This window comes from Meles meles, chromosome 2 (assembly GCF_922984935.1).
Source record: "Meles meles chromosome 2, mMelMel3.1 paternal haplotype, whole genome shotgun sequence".
NCBI classification, from domain to species: domain Eukaryota; kingdom Metazoa; phylum Chordata; class Mammalia; order Carnivora; family Mustelidae; genus Meles; species Meles meles.
The window spans coordinates 17468885-17485682 of NC_060067.1; positions in this window are offsets into that span (position 1 = coordinate 17468885).

Here is a 16798-nt window from a genome sequence, read left to right on the forward strand (position 1 = left end):
AGTTCTTAATATATTTTTAGAATCTTATTGTCAGACAAAAAATTCAAAACCTACAAAAGCAAAGATTATAGATAACATGCAAAACATACAAAGTTTTAAGTTACATATCATGACTATCAGACTTCCCTAAATAGTAAACAACAATGAAATGTTGTCTTCAAACTTTTGTTTAGAAAATCATTTCCAAATCAAAATTTTGTAATTAGATAGTCTTGCAAATACTATGTTTATGACACTTTAGACATGAAAGATTAAAAGAAATATATCTTTCTTTGCTTAAAGTTCTCATCCTTTAGAGAAAGTTTCAAAATATTTTAATACCAAAATAATTACTAATTAAATAGTAAGTTGTCCATATTCTTTCAAAATAATATTTTATGACAGTTATTAGGGGATTTGTATAAAATAGATTGACCATATGCTAATAATAGCTGAAGCTGAGCATGGTTTTCAATACACCAATATATTCCAGATACTAGTCAATATACCATAAGTATACATATATCCAGTTTTATAAATATTCAGATTTTCCACAATAAATTTGTTTTCTTTTTTCTTTCTTCCCATCTATCTAATCTATCTATCTCTCTTTGTATCTAAATTGTGTATAACATAAAATACATAGTAGTGAATAAAGTTAAAATATAAACGTTTAGAGAAGCATAAAACAGAAAATATAATTTCACTAACAATGACAAGGTTTAGAAGTGGTGGCATGTAAGTTAGATTTGAAGGTTAAATTGAAGGTGTAGAGAAAAGCACAAGACATGACAGTAGAATTAGAATTTAGGGAAATAGTTAAAACCAAATTATTTGAGTGAGGGACAGAGGAGGTAAGATTCCGTAAATAACACTCCCGCCCTCAATCAAATTATGAAATAATTGAGAGATAAGACAAAGAAGATGTCAAGAGACAACATATCTCCTTTAACAAATATCAAGTGAGATCCATATAGTGCTTTTTGTGAAGTTTGCTTCTGTATCTTTCGTCTCTAGAAGTGTTGCACATAGTAGATGCTCAATGAATATTTAATGTGTGAAAATAACAATATTAATAAAATGAAGGATGAAAAACAGCTGGATTTGAAGCTACAACTTCTGGGATTCTTAATATTAAAACTCAGGATTATATAGACTTACTAATCGAAATAGAGGCCACAGTGAACTGCAGTTAAATTTTAAGATGTATAGGAGCAAAGGAGAAAAGACATGTATGTAGCCTAATCCCCACAGAAGAAAGAAACTGTTGGACTATATACAATGAGTTTCTCCTCCAAATGTATCAGGATAATTCATTACTTCACCCTGAGGATATGTCTGAGGAGTATAGATAACAGACAGGAGATATAAATTATTCATTATCTCTCCACATGGAAGAAAATATCAGGTTAACTCTACCTACTTCTGTTTTAGTTGATAAAAGTAAAAAACTGTAGCTACATATGTAGGTTCTTGCATGGTGGAGGAAGTTGGGCAATACTGGATTGGATCCATTTCCAGATGACATTAAGGTCGATGCTAGAATTTTATGCTTTATTAGCATAAAGGTAAGAAATAGGATGGTTCTCAAAAATTTCTGAAAAATGCCAACTCGTGATCATTTTTATGACATAAATTCTATTTACAGTAACCTTTCAGTTTCCAAACCTAAAGGCCTCTTACATTTTTGTTTACATTTTTTATTATTTACATTTTTTCTAAAGCAATGAAATTTAGAGACTTTTTGTTGTTATTATTATTATTGTCGTTATCATTTTGCTTAAATTTTTTTCTAAAGCAGTGAAATTCAGTGACATTTTGTTGTTATTGTTCTGGGGTTTTTTTGCTTACATTTCTTCTAAAGTAGTGAAGTTCAGTGACTCTTTTTGGCCCCATTCCTTCACAACATCACAATTCAGAAACCATGTGCTATTGATTCTACATATGAAATATATTCCCATTTTGTTCTTTGTCTTTCCACACTTGAAGACTGCGATCTCTAATCAGCCCTGAGGTTATCTCATTAAAAAACAAAAACAAAAACAAAAAATCTCAGATGAAAGATCAATGAAGAATCATGTTGGGCGAGATGCTGTACCATTTCAGCCAGGGCCTAAAATTCAACTGTTTGGGGAAATATTGAGAAGAAATAAAATATGTTTAATAACTACACAGTTTATTCAGCTTAAGAGTATTTGGAAAGCCATGTAACGACCTGCAAAAGGAATTATGAGAGTTATGAATTATAAGAAAAGATAATTTTGTGTGACCTTTTGCTATGTGGAAAATACCAAAAATTATATACAACTCTTAAGAAACATGTTTCATTTTTTCTATTTACACTAGTAATTTAGAAATAGCAATATAGAACATAAATAAATAATTTTGAAATTGGACAATAGAAAAAATGTGCTTAATTTCTCATTTTATTAATTAAGTATGTATTCTTGACTATTTAAGAAGGTTCCCTGTCAGTGGCACCTGGGTGGCTCCATGGGTTAAGTGTCTGCCTTTGGCTCAGGTCACAATGCCGGGCTGCTGGGATCAAGACCTGTGTCGGGCTCCTTGCTTGGTGGTTGGCAGGGAGCCTGCTTCTCCCTTTCCTTCTGCTTGCTACTCCCCCTGCTTGTTCTCTCTCTCTTTCTCTGTCAAATAAATAAATAAAATCTTTAAAAATAAAAAAAAGAAGTTTCCCTGTCATGTAAAACACACAAAAAATTGTCCGCCTGTGATTAAAAAAAAAAGAAAGAAAGAAGGGTTATGTGGGCTCCGAACAAGATATCTTGTTACAAACCAAGAATTTCAAGTAATTTTTGAAGTGATAAGAATGGAAGGGAATTAACTGAAATAATCCCTCGACTTCTATAGATTTTGATTATTTTCTATGTCTCAATTATACCTTTTGATTTTATATGCACCATTACCACTATTCAGGATTAGACTCATTCGAAGGCCTTGAAACAGAATGATTGGAAAAAATGCAAACAACAAACAAACAAACCTCAAATTCCCCCCAAACCAAATGTTGTGGTTGACCTACTAGTACATAATAGCACCAAAAAAATAAAATTGATTCCACATAATAGTTTGAGTAAACATCAGGTTATATTTAATGAAGTAGGGCTCATCAGACCTTCTGTTTCTTAAGCCCTACGTCTCTATCGCATTTTACACATTCCTTAGGTTACTAGACAAGCTTAGTATGTAATAAATTTTAAATATCACAGACCTGTACCATCCACTGTGGTAGCCACAAGTCCCATTTGGTTAATGATCACTTGGAATATGGCTACTTTCAATTAGCTGTATTGTAAGTCTTAAATACACACAGGTTTTTAATGAATTAGTATCAAAAAATGAACATACACTGGAATTAAAATTAAAAATAAATGCAAAATAACTCATTAATATTTTATATTCTTTACTTTTTTTTTTAATTAGTATTCTCCAGAGAAACAGGGGTAATGGTGTGTATGTGTGTGTGTGTGTGTGTGGGTGGGGGTGTGTGCATGTACACATAGAGAAAAAAGAGAAAGGATGATTTATTTTAAGGAATTAGATAACACAATAATGGGGGTTGGGGAGTACAAAATCTTCAAGCTTGGCAATCAGGTTGGAGATTCAGGGAGGAGCTTATATTACAATTAAAGCCCACAGGCCATCTGCTGGCAGAATCCCAGAAATTATTCTAGTTCTATTCAGACCTTAAAGTGACTAGAAGAGGCCTACATCATACAGAACAATATGTTTATTCAAAGTCTACTGGTTTAAATTATATTCTCATCTAATATGTGTTTCTAACAGAAACACATGTTTCTCACAGAAACATCCAGAATAATGTTTAAGGAAAAATCTGGGCACTGTGGTACCAAGTTGACATAAAATTAACCACTCATGTGTTCTATATTTTGTACATATTAGGTATAACAAAATAGCTTATTGAAATTTATTTCATTGTCTCCTTGTACATCATTTAGTGTATCAGAAAATTAAAAATTACTTAAGTGGCATGCATTGTATTTTATTGGATAACGTTACCATAGACAGGATTAGATATAGAATTATCACCAGGAATACAAGAAATTAGGTAAGCAATTGATAATAATACTTGCAGGCAACATTTAAAATTTTATTCTATAAAATCTTCTGTTTACTAACAGATACTACTGCTAAAATGAAAAACTTCCCTTACTATTCTATATAATTTAAATAATTACATTTTGATAATTTTTGCAAATTGACAAAATAATTCTTAGGACTGAATTTTTTGATTCAGTGGTGAGTGAAAATTCAGCTGAGTAAATAAATTTTATTATAAAACCTAAGAAAATTTTCTTAGGTCTTGCACATGAAACAATTAGTTTCAAACACTACATAGTGATGATTCCTAAAAATATTATTATTTTTTAGGTTGTGCCAAATGATTGTAACACTTGATTCTAAAATTTAACCAGTGTGTTTTAAAATTGTGAAAATATATGTGTGTATATGTGTATGTATATCTATATTTATCTATCTCGCATTACAAAAAGAAAGACACATAGTGTGAATTTTATTTATTTTCATTTTGGCATTCATTTTTCCATGTGGGGTTGTATATTTTCCAAGCATTTTATCCTTTTCTTATTCCTAGCATTATGATGGTGGCGCCAGAATGCTGTTGATGATACGGTATTTTGTATGCAAGATTACACTTTAGAGTAAAATGAATTTTAAATGCATAACAAAGACTTCATCCTATAATGATTGAAATATAACAGTCTGAGAATAAAGAAAAACTAGGCTAATTAAATCAATTTGCAAGACTCAATTAAAAATAATACCTTTGAGAAGGAGAAATGAAGCATGTACATTGAGTTAGACTTTACCTTTGTGAAAACAGACAAATTGAGTTTTCAGTAATAAATACATCAGTTCCATGAAAGTTTTATGTCTTCTATATTAATTATTCTTTAAAATACAGTGAAAATTAAGTAGACACAACATCAAAGCTAGAAGTGAGGAGAGATTCATTTAAATAATGGAGTATTAAATGGTTTACTATTGTGCTTTATGAGGAACAGCATAAATAGAATGTTTTACTATAGAGTCTGACTGTGGAACTTAAGAGATGTTCTCTTTTTCATACATTTCAAACAATTTTCATAATATTTTAACTGCTATTTTCAAGTTCAATTAATATATAATATATATTAATTATATATAATTATAATATCAATCATAAAATGTATTGATTAAAATGCAAACTTATACATAATGTATATATAAATTAATTTTATTTTCAATCTGAGACAACTATGGTCATTATCAATGCTACATAATAATGCTAAAGGAAGAAGTTTGAAGTTTTTAAAACTTCATGATCATCATCATTACATATGTCTCTAATTGGTTGGACCGATTTTCCTTTTTGAAGCATTTTGAACAATAAAATTTACAGGTTTTTAAAAAAATCAAATTCATAAAATTATTAAGGCTAGTCTTTGTATAGAACTTGGGGTTTTAGACCTGTGGTGGACAGACACTAGAGTGGTCTGCACCTTCCTGACTGCCTTCCTTCTGCTTTCTCTTTCTTTGTTTTTCTTTTCCTTCCTTTCTTTCTTTCTTTCTTTCTTTCTTTCTTTCTTTCTTTCTTTCTTTCTTTCTTTCTTTCCGTCCCTCCTTCCTTCTCTTTTTAGAGTGATTTCTCTTGATCCTGCCTGCCACTAGTGTTCATATTCATGTATAATGATACCCTTCCCTTGAGTGTGAATGGGACCTGTAACTTGTTTCCAACCAACACAGAATATGACAGAAATGATAGGAAGTAGGATGTAATTTTATTACATTATGTAAGATTCCATATTCTTAGCAGACAAAGTCTAGAGGTTCTCTCTCCTTAGCTGGCATTGAGTAGGTAAGCAGTCAGTTTGGATGATCCATTTGGCAAGGATCTTAGGACAGCCTCCTGAAGCTGAGATAGACCTTTATTTAGCTAACACTTAGCAGAAAGCTAGCCCCTCAGTCCTAAAGACATAAGTAATTCAGTTCTGCTAATAACCTCAGCGTACCTGGAAGTGCATTGTTCTCCATGTGAATCTCCAAATGAGAAGATATCCCAGCTAACATCCTGATTATAGCCTTGTGATTTCTCACCCAGAGAATCCAGATAAGCAGAACTCAGATTTCTGACACCTAGAAACTGCAAGATAACAATAGTCATTGTTTCAAAGCACTATGTTCTTTGGAATTTGCTAAGAAGCAACATATAAACAATACAGATTTTGGTACCTGGAAGTGGGATGCTGCTATAACAGAAACCCAAAAATGTGAGAGTGGCTTTAGAAGGAGGTAGTGGGTAGAGGCTGGAGAAATTTTGAGGAACATAATAGAGAAATCCTAAATTGTTTTGAATAGAATATCACCATAGATCTGGATTTTAAGTATGCCAACAGTGACAGTGCAAGACATGTGAGGTATATTATTGGAAACTGGAAAAGAAGAATCCTTGTTGGGTGCCTGGGTGGCTCAGTGGGTTAAGCTTCTGCTTTCAGCTCAGGTCATGATCTCAGGGTCCTGGGATCGAGTCCCGCATCGGGCTCTCTGCTTGGCGGAGAGCCTGCTTCCCCCCTTCTCTCTGTCTGCCTCTCTGCCTACTTGTGATCTCTCTCTCTGTAAAATTTTAAAAAATAAAATAAAATAAAGAATCCTTGTTATGTAGTGACAGAAAGTTTAACAAAGCTATGAGATAAATGAAAAACAGAAATCAACTGTTAATCTTAGACATACAATGAAGGAATTTCCAAGTATTGAAGTCTTACTTTTTTTTTCCCTTACTGGTTATTGTTAAAATGCTGGAGAAGAGAGATTAATCGAAGGAGACATTTTAAATAAAAAGGAAACAGGAGTTGATATCTTTGAAAATTCTCAACATTCCCAGGTAGCAAAGGATGTCAACATTGAGACATGTCTTCCAAATACTGTTTAAAAAGTGTGATCGAGAGGAAAAAAAAGCCAAGGGTTGACTGCACAAACTTTTATTAAAACTTTGAGAAAATCAAAGGAACAAGGATTCAGCCAAGCAAAGCATCCTTTGAAAAGACTAAAGACTCTAATGTTGTGCTTCATACACTTTCTAAACAAACCTACAGTTTAAAGGTATTGTCCTTCAGGCATTCCAGTAGTATCTTCTGGAAGTAAGGGGCTTATTTTGAAAAGATCTGTAGCTGTGGCTGATAGAGGAACCCTAGAAAATCCACTCCAGGTCTACAGAGTTTTTGGAGAAATTTATTTCTTGCCAATTTGGACTGAAAGACCAAAAAGATCAAAAGAAAGGAGGCTTCCAGAGTTCCAAAAGTCTGCAAACACGAAGCTGGCTTTGGCAACACATGCTACTTCACATGAAAAAGGGAGAATGACTCAGGAGACAGAAACAAGTACCCAGGGAGGGAGCTAAGGGTCGTGGACAATTCCTCCCAGGCATTGAAACCTAATGAAGGAAGTAACCAACATGTGCCCAGCTGTATTTTAAAACTGCTAAAGTACTGACTCCTTTGTACCTTCCATTTAGGGATAGGGATATTTATAGCTGTTTTCCTATGCCTGCTTCACTACTGTATGTTGCCTGAGTGGGGCAGAGAGAGACAACTAGTCACTTCAGTTTCACAGATCAATGAATCATGAGAAATACACCTAAGGGAACTCATCCAAATATAGACTTAATTTAGATCCTGTATTTTGATTTGAGCAGATGCCGTAATCAAATTATGAGTTTTGAGGATTTGGGATGCGGGATAATTAAGTGTATTTTTCACTTGGAATGGACGAGAATCATTGGGATCTCAAGGGTAGACTGTGACAAACAGACTCCAGTGGTCACCCGTAATTTCTGCCTGCTAGTGTTTACACAGTTTTATAACCCCACCACCACTGCTACCAGTCCTTGGGCATGGATGTGACCTGTGACTTGCTTCTAATGAATAAAATATGGCAAAGTTGGTGACATAGTACTCCTGTGATTATGCTACATTATATAATACCCTATATTTCTAACCTACTGACTACAGGTTCTTTGCTTAGCTTCCCTGGAAGAAGTAGGCAGCCATGCTGTATGACCCACCTGACAAGCATCTAATGACTTCTTTCTGCCAATAGTCAACAAGAAACTAGAGCCCCCAGTCCTATAGATGCAAGGAAATAAATTCTACCAACACAATCAACTTTTCCTTAGTCAGGTTTCCAGATAAGAACAAATTCCGGTAGATACTTTGATTGCAGCCATGTAAGATTCTGAGCAGAATATCTAGCTAACTTCTGCCACTCCTGACCCACAAACACTGTGAGATAATAAATGTGTATTGTTTTAAGCCACTTAGTTTGTGCAATTTGTTATACACAAATAGATAACCAAAACGGGACCAAAAGGAATTTGATGAAAATCAGTTCCCACCATTTATCAAACTCTGGCTTTGTCCAAAATATTTATTTTTTTTTCTATTTATTTATTTCCCTATAAAGAAAATCAGTATATTTCATGTATCTCATGATTTGTTGTTTTTGTTGTTTGGGGGGTTAAGGCATTTTAAGTGCCTAGCATAACGCACATAACTTTTCAGTTTAAAAAATATTGTATTACTGCTAAGCACTGCAAGTGCCCCACTGCTGTGCTAGATGGGTTCAAGTCTGAGTTTTGTGTTACAGGATTATCTTCATTTAAAAAAAAATCTATAAAGAGCTCATGAAACTCAACACCCCAAAAATAAATAATCCAGTTAAGAAATTGGCAGAAGATATGGATAGATACTTTTTCAAAGAAAATAATCAGATGGCAGAGACACGAAAAAATACTCGCCATCACTCATTATCAGGGAAACACAAATCAAAACTACAATGAGATGCTACCTCACACCTATCAGAATGTCTGAAATTAATGAGTGAGGAAATGATAGATGTTGGTGAGGATGTGGAGAAAAGGGGACCCTCTTACACTGTTAGTGGGAATGTAAACTGGTGAAGCCACACTGGAAGTCAGTATGGAAGTTCCTCAAAAAGTTAAAAATAAAACGACCCTTTGACCTAGTAATTGCACTGCTAGGTATTTACCCAAAGATACAAAAATACTGATTTGAAGCGGCACTGGTATCCTGATGTTTACAGCAGCATTATCAACGATATACAAACTAGGGAAAGAGCCCAGATGTCCACTGAGTGATGAAAGGATAAAGAAAATGTGGTGTATACATCAATAGAATATTACTCAGCAATCAAAAAGAATAAAATCTTGGCATTTGCAATAATGTGAATGGAGCTAGAGGGTATTATGTTAAGTGAAGTAAGTTAGTCTATAGAAAGAAAAATACCATATAATTTCACTCATACGTGGAATTTAAGAAACAAAACATATGAGCATAGGGGGAAAAAAGAGAGAGAGAGAAGCAAACCATAAAATAGACTCTTGACTATAGAGAACAAACTGAGGGCTGCTGGAGAGGAGGTGTGTAGGGAAATAGGCTAAATGGGTAATGAGCATTAAGGTGGGCACTTGTAATGAGCACTGGGGATTATATGTAAGTGATAAATCACTAAACTCTAATCCTGAAACTAATAGTACACTATATGTTAGCTAACTAGAATTCAAATAAATACTTGAAACATTAAAAAAAATTAACTTAAAAAAAGTTTTAGAAGAAAACGAGACTGCGTCAGTGGAAAATGTCTATAGAATTATGATTTATACCTTAGAAACCATTAGTGAAAAGATTAATAAAGTTGACAATATATTAAAAATCACATGAAATTAAAATATTTGAGGCAAACAACAACAAACTATCAAATGCTGAGCACACACTGTTGGATATGGTGCATCTGTGGTACTGATGTTCTTGTTAACAACTGTCAGTGCATTTTCTAGTCACACACTGATCTATATTTAAGTCAATTTATGGTCTATAAGTCAATTTCTACATTTAGGCTCCATTTAGCTTTCCTTATTCTCAGTAACTGGAGTCGTGCTGATCCTGACCTCAGATACAACATCATCCAATCTTTAGAACACTCAAATCTAATAAACTTCATTTGTATGAGCACAGTGTTAGAACTTATTTCCTGGCTTTGGGTGCTGTTTGTGCATGTGTACTTACAAAACAAAGTCACTTAAAACTAATTTAGAGAGATAACAGACGTTCATGAGTGAATGTAAAAATTAAATCTGTGTCCATCTAAGTGAGATAATTAGGGAAAAGCCCAATTTTCAACTATATCTTATTTGTCCTTCTTTGTGTTTTAGGCAAAAAACACAGTGAAAATAGAAAAATAATCTAAAGTGTCCCCTACTGATATTGGGTCAGAATTGATGCATTTCTATATGAAATAGTATAGTAGTAAGGTGTTAAAATATAGTAAATATATCCAGACAAATTTCTTTTGTTTGGCAAAATAATGAATTTGTATAGGAAATGGTAAACAAAAATAGAGAAATAAGGTGAAAAGCAAGTTACTAGAGAAAATATACAGATACAGATTTCAAATTATTTCAAAATATTGAAATTCTTAGACATTTCATCTACGTCAGATTATGAATTTGAGATAAACACTGGTGATCAAATGGAGCTTGTTATATTGCAAAATGTTCAAGTCCTACTTCCTCAGTTTTATTCATCCTGTGTGTGTGTGTCCATAAAGTTTCATGACCAAGTTTCATTTATCATCACAGTATTTAGTTTACATTTCCTTCATTGTAATGTCAAAGACTTTTAACTTCATTTTGAAGAGGCAAATTTTGTGGAAATAAAAGACGAGGGAAAGAATTAGATAATGCCTATATTTATAGATATGCATTTCTAATTTATGAGAATTTTAACTGTCTGATCCCACCAATTAAGGCAATTTACTTAATGACAATGATGACCTTCCTTTGTCTGACTATTAATTCCTCCATCTGCATTACAACGAAAAAGGTAAAATTAATTCATTATCCATTTATTTGCTTCAGTAAAACTTTCTCAGTTTTAAAAATAATTTTCTACCTTTTTCCTTTAATTTCCATCTAACAAAATTGATGAAAATATTCATTTGCATCATCTTTAATAACATTATACTAACATAAATTTGTGTGTATGTTTATGTGTCAAATCTATGATGGGCATTTGAAGAATACTCATTTAGAAAAAAATAATTGATTTGCCTTCTCCTTCAACTAAGTTTTTATATTTGAAGAATGGTAAAATATTAAATTTATGTAAAATATGAAAATTATGATCATATTCCATGAATTTCGATGATAATTAAGAAATGTTTTTAATACTTAACACTGAACAACAATTAAGGAAATCTATTAAATATACCTGAATTTCACCTATAGACTGAATTTATTTTCTGATAAGTTATCATCAAAAAAAATCTTAACAATGAAAAAATATGATTATTAGTTACTTTTAAAACTGTCTAATAATCATTTGAAATCAAGACTTAGTGTTTAGTTTACTAATTAGAGCTTCTAAGAATTTAATATTAAATACTAAATACCTTGACAATAACCTACAACCCTTGGACCAAATTAAAATAATTTATTAACTGACCAGAGAGGTGTATCTTTGAAAATAAATTTATCATTTAAAGGGAAGTAGAGTAAGTTTGTATACCCTCAAGTTTTATTTGTTAATGTTATAGGTAACATTAAAGACTTGTATTGCCGGGCACCTGGGTGCCTCAGTGGGTTAAGCCGCTGCCTTCGGCTCAGGTCATGATCTCAGGGTCCTGGGATCGAGTCCCACATCGGGCTCTCTGCTTGGCGGGGAGTCTGCTTCCCCTTCTCTCTCTCTGCCTGCTTGAGATCTCTCTCTCTGTGTCAAATAAATAAATATTAAAAAAAAAAAAACTTGTATTGCCTATGAACACCAACCATATTCATATAGAAATGCAGAACTGAAAGGAAAAACACATATTAGACTCAACCACATGAAGTTGCTAACATTACCATTTTAATGTCTAAGAAAGGTGACTCCATACTGTTTAAACTATAAATTAGAAATACTAAATTTCAAGTACTGGTAGACCCAGATTAACAAAAGAACAGCGGAAGTTGTTCTTTTCTTTTTCTTCCAAAATAAGCTTAAAAGAGAGGATGCTCAGTATTGAGACTTCAATTCGATATGTCTCATGTGGGTTAGTAAATAGGTATCAGACTAAATTCTAAAAACTGTTTGTAGTTTTTCTCTTAGACTCCATCCTAACAGCACCTGCTGTCAGAAACCATCTCCTATTCAGCCAACAATTCTTTTATATTTTGCAAGTCTACAAGCCAATAGCATCATAGTATTTAGTATATAAAATATACTGAGTTGTCTCTTAGTGTTGCCAAAGAGCTGTCTCGCAAATTTAAAAAATCCCTGTGATTAAGTTATATGTGTATTTCTGTTGTACTTTTGATTTTCATAGATACTAAACAAATAATTTCCCTAAGGCTACGTCATTAAATAATAATAATATATTTCCATTAAAAACTCACACTGATGCTGTCCTTTTCACTTTTACTCAGAATAATGTTGAGTTAAGCACATGTGAGACTTAGGTTTACTCTTTAGTTACTTGTACAGTTTTTATCCTATTTTACATAATTATTTTAGTTTAATAGTAACTGCCTTCTGAAAATTTGACATGATGGAAATTATGTCATTAAATATTTAATCTATTTGAAACAGATGATGAAGATTAACTAAGTAATTATTCATTGGCTGACATATTCATAGAGAAAAACTTTCCCACCTCTAATGGGAAAAAGAGCACTATAATCAAGTTCACGCAAATTCATGTTTTATTGCAGTTACCCTAATACTAAGGTGAGGTCCTTATCAATCTGAAAGTAAAACAGTAGAACATAAGGAACTTTATAAGAAAAGAAAGATGGAGAGAGCTATGTCAAAAATGTTTCAAGACTCACTAAAATAAAATGATAATGAAACATTGTATAAAAAGACTCTTGATAGATTATGTATTTTCTGTTTGTCACAAAGCCATGATTAAACTTTACACTTGATCCTAAGCTTGCTATCTATATGGTGGCTATGTTAGAGATGCCAGTGGTAATAGGAAAATAAGCAAAAGATAAAAACTTTCAAATTTCCTCTTCCTCTAACCTCATACAGCCATAAAAAAAAGAACTAATTCATGATTTCCTTTTATCTTTCTTTGCTCATGATATTATTAGAACTATAATAGTTCAGGCTGCCTTAAGATAATTCAAGGAGAACACTACATGAGGCTTAATAATGCTTATAAGATTGTAACAAACAATTTAAAACTATTTGAATACATATTTTTACAATTTGTGAGTTGATTTGCTCAAAATTGCACTTTTAAGTGTTGTCTTTACTAATTTATTTCTGTGGAAGCCTTAGGTCTCCTTTGACATGCTTTATGAATTTCTAGTTTACTCTTTCTTTAGCTCAAAAAATATATTAGAAGGTAGTTTTTCAATCTATTTAACTTAAACAGCATTAACAGGATTGTTCTGGATCTTTTTCTGTGAATGGCCACATGAAAAATTGGGACCAGTGAGATATGAGAAAAGCCTATGGTCTTCTACAAAAGATACTCTTTTCAGATGAAAAGTGCAAACACCTTTACTCTTGGACTTTCCCATTTCTCCTGCCTGGAATACACGTGCAGGTGGATAAAAATCAATTTCTAAAAAAATGGCCTGATTCATTGATTGACTTTTACAGATCTATATTGCCTACCACCAAAATTCTTGCTAGTAAGGAAATAAACTCTTTACTGGTCTAGACTCCTCTAGATGCACTTCCTATTTAATTTAATTCAATTCAGTAAAATGCTGACAGTAAAATGGTGCCATAATATTTTACTTTTTATTTTTAAGATTTATTTATTTGAGAGTGAGAGAGAGAGGGGAGGGACAGAGGATGAGAATTTCTGGCAGACTCCCCAGTGATCATGGAGCCCAAGGTGTGGCTCAATCCCAGGATCCTGAGATCATGACCTAAACAGAAATCAAGATTCTTTTGCTTAACTAAATGATCCACCAGCCTTCCCTTTATTTTTTTGTTTTTTAAGATTTTATTTAAATTCCAGTGTAATATTAGTTTCAGGGGTACAATTTAGTGATTCTACACTTACATACAATACCTGGTGCTTATTACAAGCACACTCTTTAATATCCATCCTGTATTTAACCAATCCCCCATCCTCCTGCCCTATGGTAACCATCAGTTTGTTCTTTTAAAATGTGTTTGACATCTTTTAGTATATTTGTTACACCTCAGTTTTATCTGTATGTTCTCTTTTTTCCCCAATAGTGAACATTTCCACAAATAGTGTATCTAGTCTTCTCATAGCTAATTCCTCTTCTTTTAGTACACTGCTTAAATAACCCTTCTTCAGAGAGACATTATGAAAAAGCACTTTTTTAATTTATGTTTTTACTTTATACAGTCTTTATTGATATAGTCTTTATTGATATAGTCTTTATTGATATATTCTCTATGGAATTTTTAAAAAACTTTCAGTAAAACAAAATAATTTTAATTTTTCTGATTGCTTACTTTATGTCTCCAATAGAGAATATGTCTCCAGTAGTTTCTCCATTAGAATATGGCAGAAAGACATCTCTCTTGTTCTTTTTGATTCCTTACTGCTTAAAACTGTTTATATTACATAGCAAGTATTTAATAAATGTGTAATAAATAAATGGATAGAATCCATTTGGAGGTTAAGAATGATTTTGACCTGATAATAGAATTAAGTGATTCTTGATTTAATAAAGAATATTTGGTACATTTTGCAATTAATGATGAAGGAAAGCTATCAAAACCACATCATCCAATCCCATGTTCCATTGAAATAGTGTTGGAAGAAGAACAAAAGAGGCAAAGAACGCTGTAACTATTCATATTGATCAACATTCTGCTAGATACCTGAATGAAGGTTCATGAACCATAACTTAGAAAGAAGCATAAATCAAAACATTGGAGCCATTTTTAAGAAATAGAAAGTGGGAGACCCCTTTAGTGTATAGTTTTTATGTTTTAATATATTTTATTTATTTATTTATTTATTTATTTTTATTATGTTATGTTAGTCACCATACAGTGTATAGCTTTAGAAACAACAAACAAAAAACCAAACATGCTAGCCTGAAGGAAAAACCACCTTTCTATTGCATTAGAGATTTTTAAACTCATGGATAATTCTATTTCATAACTAGATTATCCAATAAACCGCCCATTTCTGTCCTTTTTTTTTTTTTTAAAGATTCATTTATTTGACAGATAGAGACCACAAGCAGGCAGAGAGGCAGGCAGAGAGAGAGAGAGAGAGAGGAGGAAGCAGGCTCCCCGCCAAGCAGAGAGCCCGACGCGGGGCTCAATCCCAGGACCCTGAGATCATGACCTGAGCTGAAGGCAGAGGCCATTTCTGTCCTTCTTAAAACAACTCTTTATGATTGGGTACAGAAGTGATCAATGGATAAAACTTTACCTTGATGGTGTGATTCTGGTGGTTAAAAGAAAGTAATCTTGGAAATGATGTGTGAATGAAGATTATGTTGAAGGGAAAAACTGGCTTATATAATGTTGTTACACAAAAACTTCTTAAATCAGATGACTGGACAGCAGGTAGAGATTCCGTGTGACTCAAAAGATCTGTTATAAATAAACCACAAAAGAAAAGAAAGCTGGAACAGAATCTCTACACAATAACCAGCACATTACCTCTGTATCTGAAACTGTACCCTGTGGACAGTAAGGGCCAATAGGGAGTATATATCTGTATATATATCCCCTATTATCCCTTATATCAGATATATCTGTGTATATCTTTCTTAATTGGGATCTTAGTTGAGATTTCCTTGATATTTATAAGTATTCTCAAGTTACAAAGAATAATAAACATAAAAACACCATAAATAATTAGAAAAAAGTTAGCAATGCAAAAGACAAACATTGCAGAAAATATAACTTGAAAACATATTTTGTTCACTTTGGAGAAGTGTAGAAATAATTTGTATTACTATGTTATTAAACTTGGAAAATCCTGTATGCTGTAAAAGAAATAATCAAACAGGATGTGTAAAGTGGTCTAAGACTAAAGAAGAGCAGGTCAGGGAATCATGAAAATATAACAAAGTAAGTTTTCCATACTATGCCCATGATTGGGAGATGTTTCTTTACCTATGATCTCCCTGACTAATCTATCCAAAATATCTTGAAAGCACCCCCTACGGCGGATCTTAAGCCTGGTGTCAGTTTATGCAGTGAATATCTGCTAGAAGATTGCATTTTCCTCCTAGTACCCTTTCATTTCCTTTGTCTTCCTATCAGTTCAACTCTTTTTGTTTAATTGTGCTGCTATTTAAAAGTATTATTTTTGTGAAGTCAAAATTATATTAAGTTATAAACAAAAATTGTAAGCAAGAAATGCAGTGGTATTAGATTAAATGTGTTTTCCAATCCAGTTTATCCCTGCAAATACCATATGCTATATGCCAAAATAATAAACTATCTATAATTATTATAAACAGAAAAATTCACAAGAGACTTGAAACTCTGCCACTAACTTGCTCTGTAACTTGTAAGTCTGCAAATACTTCTGGTCATCACTTATCCTAGTTATAAAATGACATACTAGATTATCTTAGTGTTCTATGCCAGTAGTATCATTTTGTATAAGTTTGACCGCCCCAACTGATTAGTTTCTGTTCCTGAAAACTCTTTTTTTCCTATTTGAGCTTTTTTGAATGTATTAGATTACTGAAAAATCAGTAGTTACAGATTTTTAGCAAAGAGGACTCAGCGAAATGCTGGTGATTAAGACCATAAACAACTCA